Below are 204 nucleotides of genomic sequence, written 5' to 3' on the forward strand. Positions count from 1 at the left end.
GCAGTTAGAGGAATATATTTACATTTTTATCAACTGAAATCATTCACTTCTTTCTGATTCAGCGTCTTAGTGTCTTGTATTACTTATAGTTAGTTATGCCACTAAAATATTTAATGAAATTGACTTTACCATCGTAAACATCATATAATAATTCCCTTGAAATTAGTGTTAATATCATCCATAGAACTATCAGTTTCTAACAGA

Source organism: Penaeus monodon, chromosome 28 (genome assembly GCF_015228065.2).
Source record: "Penaeus monodon isolate SGIC_2016 chromosome 28, NSTDA_Pmon_1, whole genome shotgun sequence".
Classification (NCBI taxonomy): Eukaryota; Metazoa; Arthropoda; class Malacostraca; order Decapoda; family Penaeidae; genus Penaeus; species Penaeus monodon.